Here is a 21,700-nt window from a genome sequence, read left to right on the forward strand (position 1 = left end):
ACCACACATCTACAACCATCTGACCTTTGACAAACCTGACAAAAACAAGAAATGGGGAAAGGATTCCCTATTTAATAAATGGTGCTGGGAAAATTAGCTAGCCATAAGTAGAAGGCTGAAACTGGATCCCTTCCTTATACCTTATACAAAAGTTAATTCAAGATGGATTAGAGACTTAAATGTTAGGCCTAAAACCATAAAAACCCTAGAAGAAAACTTAGGCAATACAATTCAGAACATAGGCATGGGCAAGGACATCATGTCTAAAACATAATTTTAAAAAATTCCATATGTCAGATTCTCAATTTTGACTCCCACTAACCCCAAAATGGAGCCAGATGGCAATATGTCGGTTCTAAACAGGGCTAGTAGAGGAGAAAGCAGGTATAAGCAGTTGATACATATTACAGGTCTGGCCCCAGATGTTGCTCCAGAAATACCAAATGGTGTAAGGCCATATTGAAGAGCTTGGAATCTGAAGACAACTCCAATCTTCAAATCACAGTGAATATTAGTAATGAATTTCCTTATATCAAACAGCTGTGTCCACTCATTCTGCAGCTGATATCACTGAGTGATACACACTTCCTTCCTCTTTTCAGAAATGGTTCTTTTTCTCCCAGTTTCTAGGAGTGCTGCCCAAAGACTACCTTCAGCTACCAGCCTCTTTGAGAGATGGGCTCAGCTGAAGAGAGCTGCCTCATCCAAGTTCATGCCCCATTTTCAGGGTGGTCCACCTCCAGTGACTGATGGGTGTGGAGATGTAACTTCCAAGAGCTGTGTTAATGTAGGTTCTTCAGGTGTTTGGGAAACAGGGGTCTCACAGAGCACATTTTGCAAAAATAGTTAACAAAAAAAATATAGTTTGGGGATGTCTCCAAAGCACAGTAACTTCTTTTATCTTCTGAAATACTAAAAACTTCTAACTACCTTTGTACCAAATAGGCCAGAAATCAAGACAACATTCTAGCTGCCTTTTCTGTGAGGAAGGGAAAGCAAAATTCCATTACAAAGCAAGGCACCTATATGTTTCTCAGGAACTCATTCTGTTACGTATTTATTGTTTTGCTAACTATATAGCTAGAGGAGAAGATGGAAAAACTTACAAGAATACAGTAGTCCCCTCTTATCTGTGGCTTTGCTTTCTGAGGTCTAAACATATAAATTGGGAAATTTCAGAAATAAACAATTCGCAAGTTTTAAGTTGCATGTCATTCTGAGTAGTGTGATGAAATCTCACTCCCCACTACTTCCTCCTGCCAGGAATATGAATTATTCCTTTGTCCAGAGTATCCATGATGTCTACACTACCTGCCATACATCACTTCATCTCATCACTGAGACAGCCACTAAGTGACTGTTGCAGAATAACAGTGCTTGTGTTCCAGTAACCCTTATTTTACATAATAACGGCCCCACAGCACAAGAGTAGTGATGCTGGAATATCATTTTAATTGTTTTATTTCATTATTGTTGTAGTGAATCTCTTACTGTGCCTAATTTATAAATTAAACTTTATCATAAATATATATGTATAGGAAAAAGACATTGTATATGCAGGGTTCAGGTCTATCCACGGTTTCAGGCATCCACTGGGGGTCTTGTAATTTATCCCCATGGATGAGGGGAGACCACTATAGTCAATTTTTTTCCATTTATTTTTGTTTTGTAGGTAATATCCATTTAACATACATAACTGTTCTAAATTTGAAAAAATTAGAGGGGACATTATCTGCTTTCACAGAACTTGAAATCTAAACATTTGATTTTTAGGCAGCATTAGTTACTTGTGCAAATGTGGGAGAGCTTTAGTGAAGATAATAAGAAAAATAAATAGTGAGTTATGCAAAATGCATTATATTTTATTCAGACTGCATTACATCCACATTTTATAGCAGATTTATTTTCCTAAACCTATTAAGTTTCAGCAAGTATTAAACCTGATTTACATTCTACAGGGGCATCTCCTTGGATGATTATGAAAATTGTGCCTGGAGGATACCGAGGAGACTATGAGTAAACAGTGCTTCTCTTGTCCGTGAAGAATCCAGCAGTAGCTGGTACTCAGTAGGCACTCAGCAACTATGCTGAAATGAATGAACACAAGAGAAACCACAAAGGGGTTCAAAATAGCCTCCTCTTGGATTATCTACGACAGTGGTTTTAAACTCTAACTTCCTGAGAAACACCTGGAGTCTCGTTAGAACACAGGTTCCTGGGCCCCTCTCCCAGAGTTTCTAATTGAGCAGGTCTGGGGTAGAGCCCATGAATTTGCATTCCTAACAAGGTCCCAGGAGATGCTGCTTCTGCTGGCTTCATGAGTGCACTTTGTGAACCACTACTCTAAAGCTAGATTTATATCACAAGCTTGACTTCCCAGGCCCCCAGATATAAAATATGTAATATGCCCCCAGATATAAAATATATAATAAAATATAAAATATGCCCCTCATTCTTTATTTTCACACCAAAAACAGGAGAAAAAGCTGAGAAACTGGCAAGCCTACTGTATAACTCCTGGAGCCACCCTCAGTTTGGACTGGAGTAAGCTGGGGCAAGCTGGTTCCAGACATCAGTTCCCTGGGAACACAGCTATAGCTGAAGATCCTACTAGCTGTGTCCTTGACAATTCCACTTGGATCCTCAAAGGTACCCATTTCAACAAATGACATCTCTTCAGATGTACAATTCAGCCATGATGGTCATCTTTGATACCTCCTCCTTCCTTATAACTCATCCAGCTTCATCTGGTCCTTGAAGAGGGTAAAATTAGGAGCCTAAGTAATTGAGTAGAGAAGAGCATGCCATCAAGGTTATTGGAATGTAATTTGAGTGGGAACAAGCTTTACTTTGTCAGGATCCTTGGGTTTTGTGTTTGTTTTTTAACACAACTAGCATAAATACTCCAATTTGTATAATCTGTGACCTAGGAGAAGTTATGACTTCATTGCCTTACTCTCCATAGCCCACTCTTCGAATGAGAATTTTGAATTATCCCAGATTCCAGCTTCCTTCTACAGCTTATAGATATATACATAAATATATGGATATACAGATAAGTCTATCAATCATAGACGGATCAATATATAGAGTCTCTTTGTACACAGGGCAGAGTCTCCTTCTACAGCTTAGTGAGACAAAGATGCACAGAGCAGAGTCTCCTCTAGGTCATATTTTCTCTATCCACATAGTTAATGTATCTGAAGCCACTACAATAGGAATTCTTGGAAATTTCTATTTGAAAAATAAAATTAAGAACATTAATTAAAAATTAAAATCTATACACACAGGAGTATTCAAATTTCCAAGACATAGGAAAACATTTTTTTCATATTAAATAAATCAGCAGCAACATGGCTTTTGGTCTCCAAACTAAGAAGACAATACCAGAAACACTTTTTAGTTCTACAACGTTAATTTGGGCCTAAAATTAAAATTAGATGAGTGCCTGAAATTAGTATCAATGAAGATGAGAAAAATTTTTTAAATTATCAAATTATTTTCTAAATAGTTATACAAAGTAAAAGTTAATGGGAGGTATGTAGATTTTTGGCAGCTAGCCACCTACTAAAACAAAAGAATTCAAGAGTTTTGTTTCTTTCTAAACGCTGTTTATGAAAATTATGAAAATTATATTTCACATACTTGTTTGATTACCATGACATAACTTAAATATATAGACATAGATGCAATTCCAAATTACCAACAATATCAGTGATAGTAAGGAAGAGTTAAGAATTTATTAACTAGTATTTTTATAAAGCAACAGATAATTATGTAAAACACTGGCTTTCAAATTTGCTTGATCACAATCCATGTAAATGAAAATTTTTAAATGACCTAGTCTATACATGCATATGAATATATATAAACTATATGTACACCTGAAACAAAAAATTTACAAAACAGTACTTAGCCTTATATGTGCCATGTACCCTGAATGTCCCTTATTTTTGTCTCTATCACTTTTTCATGCTAGTCAAAACTCATTAAATGGATTATACAATCCAATATTAAATTATGACCTGCAATTTGAAAAACAAGTAATACAAAATGTTGTCTTTGAAAAATGATTTTTTTCTTAGATGTCTTCTAGTTGTTAAAATGGAAGATATCACTAGATTTACAAAAAGTTAAAAATCAATATACTCTTTGAATAGAGCAACAAGCCAGGAGAATGAGGATGGGTAAAAGTGAGATCTCAAGATCAACAAGGCTTAAGTGGATTATACTCATCTATAATCTATGGTGTTGATCATAGTCTTCATGAGACACATCTAAATTATCTGCCCTTGACTAGTTGATAGTAACAGGAAATAGAAATATAGTTCTTTGTCCCTCTTCCTTAAGAAAAGAAAAAAACAAGCCAAAGATTCCCTTTATTATTATGTAGATATTTCCACATCTATCTAGCTATTTCCAATTATAAAAGTAATATATATTCTTTGAAAACATTTTTGAAAATACAGAGGGATGAAAATCTGAAGGAGTGCTAGGAGAGAAGAGGTGAGTTGGAAGGGGGAAAAAGAATGCCATCCATAGGAAATTTTTTCCAGCTTCTGGGAACTGAGTAGCAAAAATGCTCCTCTTTTTCCCTGGTAGCATTCATTCATACATGAAGGATTCTGGTTTACTGTGTGCCAAACACTGGTCTACGTGCTGACAATACACCAATGAACAAAACAGGTAGAAATCCACACCCTCATAGAGTTTAGAATTGAAGGTAATTGGTAGGCTCTTAGAAGCAATGTGGGAATGAGCTCACAGCCCTCACAGAGATTCCTATCGCTGAGCTTAGCAGGAATCCTTGTTCAAAAAACTAAGTGGGCTTGGACAAGACAGGGATTTACATCAAGAAGCATTTCCCTGAGCACCTTGTAATCTTCTGGTATGCCTGGGTCCAATACACAAAATTAAAATAAAATTATGGGCAATGAATTTCCCAGCTATGTCTAGGTAACATAACTTCTTGTAGTTAGATTTAATTACTTAAAAAAAGTAAGGTGATAGGTTTTGCACAGCTAAGTTTGTGGAGTAAAAATCATGCCAACTATAAAGAGTAAAATAAAACAGACAGACTTAAATTTTTATATGAGTTCAGTTCTCAATACCAGATACTTTATTTTACCTTCTCAATTTATGCCTGTTTTGGAGTTACTCCATTATCAAGTGTGTGTGTGTGTGCGCACATGTGCATGTGTTTGAAGAAAGGTTCATGGGAGATTTATTACCTGAGTGCATGTATGTTTGGAAATGTCTTTTTTTTTTTTTTTGAGAAATGTCTGCCTATTTCCTTTATATGAGAATATCAGCTTGCCTGAGTAGAATATTCATGGGTAAGTCTTTTTCTTGTGACTTTATAATCTAGTAGTAAAATCGAGGCCACCTCTCACAAGCAATCAGCAGAAAAACAGTGCACACTATTGGAAGCTGCAAAGAGATGGTGAATGTACACAAACTTATTGTGTCTCATTCTAAACTCAGACTTTAGGGAAGAAAAATACTTTTAAATTATAACTTGGAAGGAAAGTCTGAGTCCTTGAAAGAAAGAACAAAAATAAAAGGGAATATCTGGAGTCAACTAGAGAACACTCAATAGTGGGTCCTCTGTATTCAGTAGCATACATATCTATACATGTGTCTCTGTATATTCTGGCTTGGGTTTTTCACCATCCTGTGATAAAATGGAATTGAGATGCTTTATATGACAGGTTCTAAAATTCATCTTTGTAAAATAATTAACAGAAAGAACATTTTCTAGTATTTATTGAAAGAAAACTTATGGACTTGTTGCAGGCTTATTTTTCTTGCAGTGGTATGGGGTATATAGGTCATGGAATTTTCTGGGCTTTATAACCTAGTACAATTATGATAGACCCACTGGGAGGGCATTAATGAATATCTGGTGATTGAATGAGCCTCAATTGTGTACAGTTTTCAAGAGTTGTCCATTTTGTTGGCTGTTCACAGACCGAGAGACCCACAAATCTAAGTCTGAACATCCCAGAGTTGTGTCTGGAGACCTCTTCTACTACAAGGCTCCTAGGTTGGCAACCTTCCCAGCTTTGACAATCACCTTCATCTGGAGTTGTCAGCACCCTCCTAAGGGACCTGCTCATTTTGAAAATAGTTTAACATCTGTGACAACCTGAAGAGCATACACATTTTTAACATTTTATTAAGTTATGATTGACATCTTTAAGGTACATATTTAATGTATACAACTTGGTGAGTTTGGAGATAAGTATACACCTATGAAACCATCACCACGATCTATGTCAAAAACCTATCCATCCAAAAGTTTCCTCCCACTTTCTTTCTTTATTGTTATTGTTGTTATTTGTGACAACATGAATGAACTTGGGAGGACATTATTCTAAGTGAAATAAACCAGATATATAAGGAGAGTATCAATTTTTTTAAAAAACATTCAAGAGCTATAGAGACGTGTGTGTTTTATTGTGGGGTGGAGTTTAATTTGTCTTAATTATTTTAAATTAGGATTAATCTTTTGTAGCAATAACGTAGTAACTCTGCACTGACTCCTCAAAGTCATTTTGTGATAAGTGAGTGTGATCTAAGTAATGGAGAAAAAAATTCTAGACTGAAAGATCTAGATCTTCATGTTATTACAGTAGATAAATAACTTTTGTGGTATTCATTTTAAAAAGCAAGAGAGATTACCACTTGCCTTTGTTATTTGTTTGCCTTGATACCTACAGTCTCTTTATAAAGTATTTGGTAGATTGATGTAGTGATTTATTTCCAGATTTGGCTTTTCCCAGAAATTACATTTATGGCTGATCTACTAGGCTTGGGACAATGCTTTCTAAAAATCTATAAATGATATACAACATTTCCCCAGTGAACAATTCTTTATGTTTATTAATCATTGCCTGAAAAGGTACACATATTGTTAGTAGTGAGTATTACATAGTGACCTCAAATTTGGCTTTAAAAATATGCTGGCAAATGTCCTAAGAGATAAAAGAGGCTATAATAAACAGGTAGCAGGCATTTCAGCAGTTATTGTATTGAACTGCTTTTAGAAGAAGAGACCATTAAATTCATTGCCATTGCTGTAAGCATGGACGACTGCATAACCTAAAGTCAATACCAGCTCCATTGTTATCCGGAGGATCCATCACCATTTCTTATGACCATATATTGTGACGTATCTAAGCAGAAAAACTGAAAAGCTGTTCCTGTGCTTCCTGGATGGAAACATTGAGGGTTTTTTGGTACATCTATAAGCAGTTGCTGTCTTTCTATTGAATACATTAGTGGTACTCAATAAACATAAATGTACCATTTACGACATGGCAAATATCTCAGCCCCAAGTAAGCATGAGTCAGGTCTGGGTTTGAGTGTAGGAAACTGATTCAAGGACATTGAGTGACTTTAAAATAAAAACTAATAAGAATATCTTACTAGCACAACATGAGACTCTTTAGGAGCCATGACCCACAGCACTTCAAAATCCTGTGTGAAGATTCTGAAAGTTAGAAAGAGATCTTTGACACATAAAACTCTGGACTTTGGGAGGAATCAAGAAAATTCCTGGTTCACCCATGGAACATTGATGTAGGGATCCCTAAGGCTCTACTCTCCCACACCTCAGCGTCTCTGTCAGGAAAACAAAATTCACTCAGATAGGAAGGGGTTCAATAAGACTGCTTATGAAACTTTTGGAAGAGGTGGTAGAGCAAAGAGCATAGATAGTTATCTGCACTATAGGAATTTCAGGCAGAAAGCTTAGAAGAGCAGGTGTAGTACTATTTGCCAATAGCCCAAATCCAGAACATTATTTGCACCCACTTTTTCAACTTATTTGATAAAAATGATCATTTAAAAGCCTTCTGTTGTAGAGCCCATCACTGTTTTCTGAGAAATTCTTTCTGATAATTTGCTAGAGGTAATCTCCTTCTCCTTCTCACTACTGAATACCCATCACACATAACTGTCCTATTGTATTGCATTTATTTATGTTTTAATGTTATTTCCTCTATTAAGATCATTGAAGACAGCATCTATAGCCCCACATACCTGTTGGAAAAAATTACTTGTAAGAATAGTAATATCAACTATTAAATCACCACCACTCACCAAGCATTAGCTTCTTTCATTTACTCACTCTTTAGATACGTATGACAATCCTATAAAAAGTCATTGCCTTTTATAATCAGAAAGAAGACCCAAGAGAGGCACCACTTAGTGACATAGTTGAGCTAACAGCTTAACTCCAGTTTGTCCAAACCAAAACCCATGCTTTTCTGATTTTGCCTCATTACTGTGATATCAGAAAATTATGGAGTTGAATGATGACCAAAATGTTTTCATAAATATCTATGGTAATGGAAAAATATCTCTCAAGCAGCCTATTTGGTTATGGGAAACTATTTCTTAAAAGGTAGTTGCTTACAACAAATCTTATAGGGAATGGCACCCTTCTTCATTTGGGTGTGCTCCAGTGTCCATAGAGTATAGAGACTCTGTGAAGAAGGAAGATAACTGTCTTTTCTTTAGCAAACCTTTTCGAACAGCATAGTTTGTCCACTGCACTACTCCAAGGGATATCACTGACAAGGATCATGTGATGATTCTGCCTTAAGCCAGAAATTAGAACTTACTAGCTATTTTACAACTATTGACTGCTACTGCTGGCTGATGCTGTAATACAAACGGAAAGAAGTTAAAAAAATTATTTAATAATCTGTGAGCCTACTTTGGGAAGTAACAATAAGTTTAACTACTTCCAGGGTGGTGTGAGGACTAAATGAGTTATTACATGTAACCACCTGTAACAATGCCTGGCACAAAATAAGCACTCAAGATGTACTACTTTTTGCATTGATATTAATTCTCATTAGACACAGAAATATTTGTGGAAGATACAATGGGAACAAAGACATGGCCTCTGCCATCAAAAGATTTTTTATTTTATTGTTGTCCTGAATTTTGTTACCTCTGTAAGGAATGGGATTTCCCTCATCTACACGTTCTGAAGTCCATTGATACTACAACTGTGAAGAATTCTAGTCTTTCACTGAGAGATGAGAATATAGGGTAGCCTACTTCATTCCATGATGTTTCAAAGAATAAGGAGAAAAGATCATATTTTCTTTGTGGGTTGCTATGATTATGAAGTATAAAGCCAGATACTTGACATTAGTTTTATGGTTGTTTTTTCTAAAGTTGCACCTTCCAATATAACAACCAGACCCAAATGGCTATTTCGATATAAACTTTCATTAATTCAAATGTAAAAATCAGCTCCTCAGTCATACTGGCCACATTTCAAGTGCTCAATCGTCATATGCAGCTGGAGATTACCCTTTTGAACAGCGCTGGTGTAGAACATTTCTATCATTACATAGAGTTCTATTGTGCAGCACTACCCTAAAGTGATAACAAGTCTAGCAAAAGTCTGAAGCTCCTATGGGATGCAGTTGCAAAACTAGATCTCTATCCTAGCTCAATAACCCAAATGACTGAATATAAGCAATGAGCCCTCTGGATTCAGGCAATTACAGGAATTACATCAGAAAGACAATTGCCCATTAAGTATCTCTCATGAACTGGTCATTTTTACTGCCTCTGCCAAAATAGATCACCTCAGCCTGTTGCCCTTATTGAGTCTACCAGTCACTCATAGATATAAAGTGATAGGAATGCTAGACACAAACTCAGTTAATTCACAAATTGTATTAGCAATGGAAGCTGGGGCACAGAGGCATTGAAAAAGTACTGCTATCAATGTGGACTACAGGGCAAAGGACATCAACTCTGAGTTCCAAGAATCTGCATGACCTTAGGAAAATTATGTACTCTCACAGAGCTTCAGTATTTATGGTTGTAACATGGGAGTATGATCAGTTGTTGAAAGAATAGAAATAAGCTAATGTGTATAAAGCACATACCATAAAATTGTAAAAACCTGGTAATTGGCAGATGCTTCACCAATGTCTGCTAGTGCTGCCTAGATGTGGAAAGAAGCAGAGATGGTCATCTGAAACTGTGAGCAAATCATTTATTTAACCCTGTGCCTTAACTCTTCTACTTTCTAAGAAATAGTGTCCCATAATCAGATGGGCTGTTTGAGAAATGTTTCTCCATACCAGAAATATTTATGAAAACACTTTGGTCACCATTGAACTTCATAATTCTCTGACACTATAGCAATGAGGCAACATCAGAAAAGCATGGGTTTGGGGTTTAACAAACTGTAATTAAATTATTAGCTCAATTGAATTGTTGAGCTAAATTGGTAGCATCGACTTTTCTTAGCTTTATTGAAAGGATAAAGTGAGGTTATACACATGAAAGTACTTTCCAAATTTTCAAATAACATCAAAATATTTTTACTAGTTTTATCTCTTCAATGATGCTGATTATTTTCTACATCTATCTCATATGAATTATTGGTATAAAAGTAAAGAATATATACAATAGATTTATGGAAAAATAATTACTCCAATGAATGGTTATGCTATCTATTATGCTTTATCTTATATGGGAAAACTTCAGGTTAATACAAGAACTTAACCTACCCCTTAAGAAGAATGAGCAGGAGTCAGAATAAACCAGTTTACATCTGGGGCCCAGAGTGTACAAAAGTCCACCTGTCCCGCCTTTCAAGGGGTTAGAAGGCTTTCCAGAAACAAAGAAAGTCATTAATTCTTGGTCAGCAGTATTTTGCATTTGTTAAGAGAGCAAATTCAGTTTGACATTTTCTATTTATTTTTTCTAGCAGAGTTAGAGAACTCAAGGATAATTTGGAAAATTGGTCTAAAGTGACATCTGACCCATTTACTGCTACAAATGTTGGACTGTCAGGGAAACCAGAGAACTGCCACAAGTCAAGGATACATCATTTGAAAGTTTTGTTTCTCCTACTTTAAATAAAACAAAATATAAATAATTCCTGAATCTAGAATTAAAATGTCACTATTGCAAGTCACACATCAGTGTTAATTCTCTGGCATCCTATTAGTCTACTGGCTGATGTTACTCATACTCCTGTTCTTGTCACAGAAAGAAGATAAATGAAAAACGAAAGTCTCGCTAAGTGAAGTGTAAAAGGTACAAGAGTCTAGGCCTTGGCCTTTATTAACAGCTCAGAAACTTCATTCTAGTGGGGGAAAAAATTGCAAGGATTCAAAGTAGCACAAAAATGATCATCCGTATCAAAAGGTACATACTTATTGTTGATTAGAAGTTAGAGGTTTATTCTAATCTGCACAATCCAACCCATGTTGTTTTTCCTGCCAGTAACATTGTTCCATTGTCCCTTTTGCCTGCTCTACTCTTATCTGATTTTCTTACTTTTGATGATCACTCCCTAAGGAGTTCTTCTCTTAACCCCTAAGTCTATGTTGGCTGCCCTTGTACGCTCTTGGCATTCTCCACGTCCCTTATTAGGGCACTTACCACACATGATAATTACCTTCTTTAAAATTCACTTTCCCTCCATAGCCCTCCACTCCGAGGGGGCAAAAGAGATGAACATCTTATTCACAGTTGTGTTCCCCAGGGCTTGGTGCCATGCCAGAATAAGTAGTCAATACATGTTAACTGGATAAAAATGCCAAAGGGAGACTGTATTCATTCACCTATAAACTCTACAGAGTTGTTGTAGAGATTAATTCATTTTATATTTAATTCATTTTATATTTAAATATTCCAAGTGCAGGGCCTGGTACAAAATAGCTATGCAGTTTTGTCTAGCAAATAGCAATGGCTCAATAAATATCATTAATTCATGTACCCACATGTATTTGCGGCTACCATGAGTCAAATTTATTATTCCCTTTACAATAATGTATTTTAAATTGATATATTCCCTTTTGGAAACACAAAGCCTTAATTCACTGGACAGAATTGAGGTATCATGGCAGGCAATCAGTTTAACATCAAGACAGGTAGCCTCTTCACCCTTGCAGCACAGCACAGTGGATACACATCTGTTTCTGTCTACCTGGGGATTAGACTTTGCCAGATGTTTTTCGTGAAGTTACCAAAGGAGGGGTAGACCTTCCTGGTGTGAATGGCAGGGACCCTGGAAAAGCTCCTGGTACAGTTGTAGCACCCGTTGGAATGCCATCGGGATGAGGGGAAAGGGAAACAATGAAGAGTCAGTGACGGTAGAAATTCATCATGTGACATGGATGCTAATTCTGCCATCACTGAGTACTCTAGTCTTTTGTATTTTCATTTACCCCATTCCTTCCCATTCCATCCTGGCATTACCAGCTTCCCTCCTCTTTCACAGCCTGGTCCTCCATGCTGACTATATTTTCCTATCAACCAACTATGATCTTGACCAAAGCAGTGACAGGCAATGAAGGAGAGAAGCTGATTGAGCAGTAAGCTCCAGCTCTCATAAAGGAGCTGACTGCTTCATTTGCAGTCCACTGCCTCTCTGGCTTCTCCCCTCATTACTTCTCCCACCAGCTGTTCTCTCCTTCCCTCAAGCCTCCACTTAGCTGCCTTTTAGCTTCCTCTTCTACTAATCCTCTATTTCTTCCTCCCTGTCATTGCTTTCCTTCAATCCTTTTCTCTCTCTGGCACCCATTTTCATTTCAAATGATATGTGGTAGACACATTGGACAAGAAGGCAGAGAAAAAGATAAATCTAGCAGCAGCAAAAAGTATAACACTATGCCTTTTTTTTCCCCTATCTCTTTCTAGGGTTCCGAAAATAAATCACCTGTGTTGTTTCCACTTAAAGTTAGCATAATAACACAGTCATTGCCTAAAAGTGAAAACCTATCATTCTAAAAATTATATCTTGGCCAATTTTAGAATTGGAATCATATCTTTTCTTAAAGCAAGACTACATAACAAATAGCATCTAGCCATAATAATTTCTCACCCTTTTAGAAATTAAAGGAAGAGAAGCCTTGATGTCCTTCAATTGTTAGATCCTTTTATAAGTGGCTCAGAAACAAGAAAATTATAGCCAGTACCTACAGAATAATTTGTTGTTGATTCCTGTCCCTCCACCCATCTATATGAGTTTCAGAAAGACCAGGTGGGCTACCATTCCAGGGAGATCAGAGGTGTCACTGATAACAGTGTTTAAAGACTGGAGACCAAGCCAGAGTAAAAGAAACGCTTATATAAAGTAGCAAGGCACGAAGCAGACAGAAAGATAAGCTAGTTCAGTCATTTCCAAAGTGTAATCCCTAGACCAAGAGTCTGACCATTTACCACTTGGGAACGTGTTAGAAATGCAAATCCCCAGCTTCCATCCTAGACCTACTGAGTCAGAAACTGGTTCTGTGACTCATTGAGAACTCCTAGTCTAGAGGAATCAAATAAAGTTTCATGTGCCGACATAATTTTAAAATTAAGCTGAACAATTAGCTGGGCATGGTGGCGAGTGCCTGTAATCCCAGCTACTTGGGAGGCTGAGGCAGGAGAATCACTTGAACCCATGAGGCGGAGGTTGCAGTGCGCTGAGACCACACCATTGCACTCCCGCCTGGGTGACAGAGCGAAACTCTGTCTCAAAAAGTAAAAATAAAAACTAAAATAAAAAATTAAGCTGAACAAATAATTATGCTTTAAAATGACCACAGAAGGAGAGATTAATGTAAACAAAGACCTTTTTCACATACATTTGTGTTCTGAGCTTTTATACCTCTACTTTGATCCTTTATTCTATAAAGGTGATTGCTTTACTATTTTTTAATTCATGATGATATGTTTAGTCACAATCTACTCTGATGCAACAATTTTCTGATAACAGCTCTTATAATTTCATCTGTTATTTTTCTTCCTTTTGCCTTGTAGCATCATTGCATACATTCGGTGCTATTTTTCGGTTGTTGTTATTATTCATCTTTGATGAGGTGAATTCCTCCTGGACCATTGGACGGAGGTTCTTGTCAAACAGGGGCTAAGGTCAATATTCCTTCTTAGCAATAATTTTTCTTATGATGAAGCTTTAGATGTGAGTGCTTTTAATATTTATGTTTGCAGCCAATAGAGATGAACACCACAGAGGTGACCACAAGGTGGACTCTTTCCCCTCCTCACTAATAGTTTGCTGCAAATATGACTTGTGGTTTGCATTTTCTCTTAACCCTGCCTTCTCTGCCTCTTGCAACTTAAGCAAAACTGAATCCAGGGAAGGTCTTGCATTATCCTTTCCATCTATTTCATATTTAACCAACAGGGGATTATTGGTTTTAAGCCTCAGATTATCCCATTACTTAAGAGAACAGATATATGTCGGTGTTGTCTGAGGTCTACAGCCACAGCCATCCTCTCTAGTACATTCTGACACCTTTTTTCTCCTTTAATTTTATATAGTTTGGCAACCTTTGTTTACATATCATAGTTTGTGGTTACCAAGACTTTTACTTCCATTAAATATATAGTGGCATGTTTACGCTTTTATTCTTTGTTGCTTTATGATGTTTTCTGAAAGAAAAGTGAGAAATTCAGAATACTAGATCAACAAACAACAGGAAAACATGTCCAGTAGATTTCATCTTCTCTCTATCTAGGGTATCTGCTTTCTATTCCTATATCTTTAATCCAGACTCTTCACTTCTCAACGGAGTTTATAGTGCCTCTTAACTGGTCTCCCTGCCTACAATTATGGCTTTTACCAACCTTTCTCTCAATAATGCCAAAGTAGTTTATTTAAAGGTCTGAATTGTCAAATTAGGCTCTTGTTTAAAATCTTCTAAAGACTCCCTTTACCTTCCAGGACAAAGTTCAAATTTCTCTACTGAGCACCAAAGTCCATTCATGACTAATGAATTGCTTAACACTCTACTTGCATTCTTTCGTTTTTTATTAAATACCTACTGTGTGTCAAAATGAACACTGAAAAAGCAATCTTAAACAAAAAATATGTGCCCTGATGGAGCTTCTGATCTAGTGGAGAAGACAGATATTAAATAAATAGATGCCTACATTTACATTATTCCAAATTATAATAAAAGCATTAAATGGTGAAGACAGGGTACTATGAACTGAAATAACCTGGTTGGGGGGAAATGTATGCCAATTACAGAATGTTCAGAGTTTGTCAGTCTTCAGAAGTGACATTTGAGTCAAGACCTAAAGGATGACCAGGAGTGAGTAGTAAAGCCCAGTAAGGTATTACATGGAGAGCAAGACAAAGAGGCACCAGAGGAGCAGACTTTGAAAGGCAAAAGAACTTGGCATTTCCAAAATATCATTTCTCATGGGGATTTTCTCCAATCATATCAACCTCCTTGGAATTCCTGAGCTAGAAATCTTTCAGGATTCAGCGTCATCATGTGTGCTCAGATCTCTCCTTGGAATGTTCCTGGGATTCCTATTTATCTTTTGTGTTAGTCTGTTTGCATTGCTATAAAGGAATACCTTGAGACTGGGTAATTTATAAAGAAAGGAGGTTTATTTTGGGCCACAGTTCTGTAGGCTGTACAGGAAGTGTGGTACCAGCATCTGCTTCTGCTGAGAGCCTCAGGAAGCTTATTTTCATGGTGGAAGGTGAAGGGGGAGCTGCTGAATATCACATGGTGAGAGCTGGGGCAAGAGAGAGAGGCGGGGGCAGCAGACAGGAAGTTCCAGACTCTTTTCAGCAGCCAGATCTTGCATGAACTTATTACTGCTAGGAGGGCACCAAACCATTCATGAGGGACCTACCTCCATTAGGCACACCTCCAACATTGGAGGTCACATTTCAACATGACATTTGGAGGTGACGAAACATTCAAACCATATCATCTTTCAAATCTCAGCTCAATCATTACCTTCTTTAGTAGACTGATGATGTTGATGGCCCCAATTCTTCACTCTTATTGTGGAGAACATGCTCAACTCCACTGAATTTGACTGTAGGCTCACTCAGGTGATATTCTGTGGAATGTGGGCAAATGTGATACAAGCAAAGGTGTGAAACGCACCTACACATTGGAACCTGTTCTCTCACTTATTCTTCCTCCACTATGAGATCATGTACAGGAAGCCAGATGGAAGGATGAGACAGAAGCAAGGCAAAGAGTCAAAGCCATCCAGAGCAGCCAACATCCAGCTGTCCCTCAAACATGAACAATCCCACAGCCAAGATAAGCCAAGCCACATATCTAACCCTCATCTATGGTGGACATATAACTAAGTTGAGCTGAAACTAGCAGAACCACCCAGCCAACCCTTACATTCATGAGCAATAATAAAGAGTGGCTGCTTAAGCACTGAATTTTGAGACAGTTTCTTATGAAGCATCAATTTTGATAATAGTGAACTGATATCCTACTCTAAAAATATTTTGGATCTACTAAAGCAGAATTAATTCTCCAGTCTTCAGTCTCATAGCACTTTGAATTTCTCTTTCATTGCATTTTTCTCATTTTGCCAAAATAACTGATTTGCTTGTTCATCTCCACAAGGGTAGTGTTGTTACATAATTTGCCTTTGTCTCATCAAGAATTACAAATACCTCCATTCTGGCATGTAATAAGTGACAGAGCAGGAGTATCACCATCTTGGACAAGCATTGTCATTCTAAAACTCGCCTTGATCAAAAGCTGCCGAAATCCAAACCGCATCAGTCTAATGGCTAAGGTCAGCATGACAATAAACCACAAATAACATCTCTGACCAGCAACTTTCCAAACTCCTCCCCGATCAGAGACATGCCAGCCCCGAGAAAACCTCCCCTCTGGCCAGAGAGATGTCAGCCCCAATATAACCTCCCCTCTGACCAGAGACATTCCAACCCTGCCATAAACTTCTCCCCAACACAGAAAAGTTCCAAGCTCTCTCACCAATAAAGACTCTTAGTCTGTAAGAGAGAGTGCTCCAGACCCAAATCGGCCAGAAGCCCTTCTCAGATTTATTTTTCCAAAATAAACCTGTCTTTGACTATTAAGCTGTATTTCGTGTTTCTTTCCTCTTTAACTCTTACAAGAAGCACTTATTAAGTGTATTTCAATCAAAAATGAATACATAAATTATTACAAGAGAAATAAAAGTCAATCCTAGAAGAATCTTTGATGGCAGAGATGGTGCCTTTCTTGGTCACCACCATAAACTTAGAATCCTATGAGTCAGGTACTTAGTAGGTACTAAAATATTTGTTTATTATTACTTTTGTTTTCTTTTATTATTTCCAGTGGGGTTGGATCAAATATTTGTTAAAGCACATGAATAGATGAAAGGGGGAATTAAAGAGGTGAATCATGTGATGAGCTTTCCCTACTCCACTACCACTCTTCCACAAGGTTCCCATGGAGTCAGCAAAAGATCTGTATGTGTGTGCTTAGTGACTCCATTTTTATTCCCCCAAATCTAAACCCCTTCCCTGTGGAGGTCACAGAGTCATCACCCTCAGACATGGAAGTAAGGACCACATTCCTAGATCCATCATGTAAATAAGATTTATTTTTAAAACAAAGGCCACTTATAGTGTTCTACTATAAGTACCTCTGAGATACCTTTATGAAAAAGGGAAGAGAAGAGAAGAGAAGAAATAGACATAAAGTGATGAGCTTGGCTTATTAACTGCTTTCTTATAATGCTAAATATGGTATTTCAGGGAAGGAGAAATCAAAGTGAGACTTTAAAAAAAAATCTAATTCCCCTGAGTTCATGACCTATATTCAATCCTATAAATAAAATCAGTATATTTTATTTATAATTACAGATTAATGAAAATCCCTAGCTACTTATGAATATACAAATCCCTCATTATCTTCATTTATGAGAGAAACCTAGGATTACTTCTAACCTCCTGAATTACAAATTTACCAAAGTCCCTATATTTCTTAACGAAAACACTAATTGCCATTTTTACACACTGTATTTACTCTCATCATTTCACATTCAGGAGCAAATTTGCTAACTCCACTCACTGTTTTTCAAGAAGAAAGCTACATGTAGTCACTGAAAGGAGGGGAAATTCTTTGATTGGAAACATCCAATTAGTTCTTTTTACTTCCTTTACCTCCAAAGGAGACACTAAGATTAAACACCATGAATAACCAGAAAAATAACTGCTCTGGCCATTTCCTCCTTCTCATTATAGGCACTACCATAAATCAATGAGTTTAGCACTGTAAAACATTTAGATATATTACCACCATTAAAAGGCCTATCAACAAACACTAGGCACTTTAAGAATCTCCAGGGAAGGTCATAAAAAGTAGGGTTTCTTTTATACTTGATTTTTCTCCAAGCCTGGTGATATGGTTTGGCTGTGTTCCTACACAAATCTCATCTTGAATTGTAGCAATCCCCACGTGTCAAGGGCAGGACCAGGGGGAGATGATTGAATTATGGGGGCGGTTTCCCCCATGCTGTTCTCGTGATAGTGAGTTTTCATGAGATCTGATGGTTTTATAAGAGATTTCCCCCTTCACTCGGCTCTCATGCCTCCTGTCTCCATGTGAAAAGGTGCCTTCTTCCATGATAGTAAGTTTCCTGAGGCCTCCTCAGCCATGCATAACTGTGAGCCAATTAAACCTCTTTTCTTTATAAATTACCCAGTCTTGGGTACTTCATAATAGCGTGAGAATGAACTAATACACCTGGTTTGACTAGATAAAGTTAATTTCACATTTATTTAGCTAAGTATATTTTTGTCTTTACTCTCCAAAACTGTTTATTTAAAAGAAAATTGACATGCAATATTTGATTTTGTTTAGCAAGAAGAATTCATAGTCTTTTCTTTTGAAGTGCTGTGACTTCCAACTACAGTTTTTAACTAGTCACATCAACAGAGACTTATAAGAAATAATAATAGTAATAACCACCACTATTACCACAGAGAGGCCACCACACCCAGCTTACTCGACCTCTTAGTGCTAAGCACTTTGCATGCGTGAGTTTCTTTAAGCTTTGTAATCCAAAAAAATTAGTTCTATTGACCACAGTTTATGGAGATAGATTTGATAGAATTCAATTTAACATATTAAACAAAGTACCTAAAACATAAGATCTTTATAAGTGCTACCACTTTTGTAATTGTACAGATATTTTTCAATAATCTTCAAGGTACAATAAATAAAGAAACACAGGTCAGGAAAAGAAGAAGCTCTTCTTCCTAAGAAGAGCTGAGAAAATGTGTTGCAAATATGAAGGCTCTGCTCATCTAACTGGTTTAGAACTGGAGTTTAGAATATCTAGAATAACTCTTGCCTGTCCCCTGCCCCTAAATCAAGTAGCGACATTACCTCCACATTTTCTACCTAATCCCTAATGATTACTAAACTGTATCTCCAGGTTGACAGGGAAAAAGCTTTTAAGGTAAACAATAGGTCTCTTACATGATGGCAAGCCCATAGTTGGTGTGGATAAGTAGTTGCAACCGACTTATTCGCAAACAGCAGCAGTCAGCTATAGGCTTATCCACTGGCTGTTTGACAGGTGTGCACCCATCAACCTAACAGCTACCCACAATGGTAACTTATTAAATTACACAGTCTTAATTGGTGTATTGCCCTTCCCTGTCTCACTGTCATCGTGGTGTTCCTGGAATCACCTCCCAGAAAAACAACTTACATTAAAATCCTTATCCTGGAATCTACTTATGAGAGATATAGGATTATTGTGACAATTAAATATATAACAAAATCAAAATTTCACTCTAAGTAAACGCAGATTGGCCAAAGTAAAATGAAACAAAATGTCACTGCTGTATATTTTATATCTTTTTTTTTTTTTTTTTGATGGTCTCACATCCAGGCTAGAGTGCAGTGGGATCATGGCTCACTGCAGCCTCCATCTTCTGGGCTCAACTGATCCTCCCACCTCAGCCTCCCAAGTAGCTGGGACCACAGGCATATACCACCTCACCTGACTATTTTTAAAAAATTTTTCATAGAGACTGGGCCTCACTATGTTGCCCAGGATGAACTCGAACTCTTGGACTCAAGCATTACTCCCACCTCAGCCTCCCAAAATGCTGATATTACAGGAGCCACCACACTAAGTCTATTCAATAACTACTCTAATCTTCTCATAACCTTTAACTTGCTAGGTAAAGGCAGAAGGAGAATCTAGAAACCTTTTTTTAAAAATCCCAATGAACAATGAGTCTTCCTTGCTTTCTTGGTTGACACAAGAAAAACAATCCTTCAAATTCAAACAATGTCCATTTTTTCCATTTTTAATATTTTTACCATTTAACAAGATGGCCTCAGCTTATATTGGGTAGGATGTGTTTATTATGTCTCTGTAGAAGATGTAGAGATGGGAGCTTCTAAAACTTCAGTGGTTCTTTTGTAAAGCAGTTTAATGATTCTGCTCCCTTGTGAATGACACTGCCATGCACTGGCCCCATTTCAAGCATTGGGAAACCGTGACATTACCTTTGACTGAAATCCTTATCCCAGACATTATTGTCTGCTCATGAGGTTCCTGCTTACAGCAGTCTCTTTATGACCAGTCTCTCCCCTGGGGTGCACTAAATGTATGAATCTCATGTGCACCCTCCACAGGTCACAGTAAGTCAGAAGGGTTTCCACTGTTGCATTCAAGAAGTCTTTTTTCTACGTCAATGCCATTTTAATTTAATTGTGGAATGTTGGACGTACTGAGTGAGTATGGAGACTCTCCTAGAGGCTTATCAAGGACGCATACTACTAGACAATTCCCCAAATGTTTTCATGCTCCTCCATAATTATCTAGATATTTCTACCATCGGACATCCCATCCGGGTTCTACTCTGAAAGGCAGAAAAACCTGGACTCCTATCTCTTGCTTCGGCCCTATGTCTCTCCTACTTTTTGTCTCTGTGATCCCAGTCGGATAGGATGAGCTTTCCTGTCCCTCTATAGCATATCAAGGGTTCTCTCAACCCCAGTGTATAAAAATGCTCCATGATTTAGGGACTCAGATATGGCTCATGACTAGATAGAGACATTCGGAATTGAGAAATCTCCACAAATCTTGCTTTTAAAGATCATTGTCTCAGTACACAGATCAAGAGACCACCCCAGAGGCTCAAAGTTGACCAATACCTCTATTCCTCACTCCCAGGACCCTGAGCCTCCGAGCTCAGTCTTAAAACAGAAGGCTACAATCTGATATGACTGAAGAGGAAAATGGAAATTTATCAGTATAATATGTCTAACATAATATCTATGTCATATATATAAGGTGCCTAGAACACTATCCAGCTCATAGCAAGTGGACTCTTGGGTCCGGTGCTAAGGTTTGAAGAAAACATGATGGAAGGTCTTTTAAATTGAGCCCTGAAGGGATAGATAAAATGTGAACATACTGAGTTGGGCAAAAGCACTCCATGCAGAAAGAACAGTCTGAGCAGGAAATAGGGCATGAATTAGGAACCGAATCGTTAGAGGATTTTGAATATCAGACAAGAATGTTGTACTTTATTCTGTAGGCAATGAGCGACATTGAAAGTAGGTCCTTTAGCAAGAAAGGGGCATAGTCAGAGCTTTAAAAGAAAGATCGGGGCGGAGCAAGATGGCCGAATAGGAACAGCTCCAGTCTCCAACTCCCAGCACGAGCAACACAGAAGACCGGTGATTTCTGCAGTTTCAACTGAGGTACTGGGTTCATCTTACTGGGGAGTGCCGGACGATCAGTGCGGGTCAGCTGCTGCAGCCCGACCAGCGAGAGCTGAAGCAGGACGAGGCATTGCCTCACCTGGGAAGCGCAAGGGGGAAGGGAATCCCTTTTCCTAGCCAGGGGAACTGAGACACACAACACCTGGAAAATCGGGTAACT

This window comes from Mandrillus leucophaeus, unplaced genomic scaffold (assembly GCF_000951045.1).
Source record: "Mandrillus leucophaeus isolate KB7577 unplaced genomic scaffold, Mleu.le_1.0 Scaffold149, whole genome shotgun sequence".
NCBI classification, from domain to species: domain Eukaryota; kingdom Metazoa; phylum Chordata; class Mammalia; order Primates; family Cercopithecidae; genus Mandrillus; species Mandrillus leucophaeus.